This window comes from Etheostoma spectabile, chromosome 14, assembly GCF_008692095.1.
Source record: "Etheostoma spectabile isolate EspeVRDwgs_2016 chromosome 14, UIUC_Espe_1.0, whole genome shotgun sequence".
In the NCBI taxonomy this organism is placed as follows: Eukaryota; Metazoa; Chordata; class Actinopteri; order Perciformes; family Percidae; genus Etheostoma; species Etheostoma spectabile.
This window is the reverse complement of record NC_045746.1, coordinates 12,519,594-12,520,845: the sequence shown is the minus strand read 5'-3', so window position 1 is coordinate 12,520,845 and position 1,252 is coordinate 12,519,594. Positions and strand designations below refer to the sequence as shown.

General features: G+C 45.6%; 1 long non-coding RNA gene across 1 annotated transcript in view; it reads right to left on the bottom strand.

Annotated features, from left to right (window-relative positions):
- The window catches only part of LOC116702200 (uncharacterized), a 2,003-nt gene extending 848 nt beyond the window's left edge, over positions 1 to 1,155 (bottom strand). The window contains exons 1-2 of the long non-coding RNA XR_004335096.1: positions 1,145 to 1,155; positions 268 to 272 (exon numbers count right to left, since the gene is read on the bottom strand). This is a non-coding gene — a long non-coding RNA (uncharacterized LOC116702200). The remainder of the gene's footprint in view (positions 1 to 267; positions 273 to 1,144) is intronic.
- Between the last annotated feature and the right edge of the window lie 97 nt (positions 1,156 to 1,252).

Here is a 1,252-nt window from a genome sequence, read left to right as displayed (position 1 = left end):
TGGCCCGTTAATAGGGCTACTTATGCTCTGTGAATGGGCCGGAGCAGGTCAGAAACACGTCAGAACGGACAAACAAACACACAAACAGACCAACAAGCAGGCTGGCTGGCGTGGGCGTGTGTCACTGAGCAGTTAGTGTGGGGGCTTCACAAAATGAAAAGAGGTTTAAACACACACGCGCACGCTCACACACACGCTCATCAGTAGAAAGAGAACGAGGATTAACGGCTTTGAATACCCCTGCACATTCAAGTTTAACTGTCCGACAGTCTCTCAAAAAACACTTAGACGTCTATTACCAAGAAAAGGTGAGAGAAAGAGAAAGTGAGGGAATAAAGGAGAGAGAGAGAGAATGAAAGGAAGAGAATAAGCACACGCCCAACATTTTCCAGGTCAGCCCAATCGCCCCAGGCTAAACTCGCCATTCTGTTACTGTTTTTCTTCTCCCTTTTTTCCTCCCCTCTCTCTCTCTCTCTCTCTCTCTCTCTCTCTCTCTCTCTCTCTCGCCCAGGGGCAAAGTCGAGCTGCAACAGGATTCAGCCGTTCCCACGGAGACGGGAGAGACGGTGCTGCCATGGCAACGAGGCATCGCTTGCTCCAGTAGAGAGCTACTCCATCTCTCTGCCTCTCATTCTCCAGTCCTTTCTTCATCGGCACTCCACCTCTCACTCTTTCTTCTTCAGGCAATTTGGGAGCCGTCCTCCTTTGATCAATCTTTCCTTCTTTCCTTTTTTCATCTCCACCTGTATCTCTCCGCTCACCCTCTTCCTATCCATTCATTCTCCACACCAATCCCAGCTCAGACAACAGCACTTCTCAGCAGAGAGAAGGCCAGACACTCACCTCAGCATACCTTCACTGAGTGGCTATAAAGAGGAAATCATTTGGATCAAATCACCAATGCCCTACTACGCTCTCAATTAATTCAGTAGTGTCATGGTTTTGTCCTTGTGTCAAGTTTCTGATTTAATTAATTCCATGTTTTCATTTTTGTTCATGGACTTCTTGTTTTATTTTGAAATCCACTGTTGTGGATGTCTTTATTCATTTCTTTTGTCTTCCTGCCTTTGTTTTTGATGACCTGTTTCCGCCCTAATGTTTTTCACATGTGTCTAGTTCATTCCCCTCCCCCGTGTATGTATACTTACCTGTGTTCACTTACCCTTTGCCAGATTGCTGCACTGTAACGTTAACGTAAAATTTACAGTATCTTACTAGCAACAATTGGCAAGTTACTGTGAATTCTTTTTAC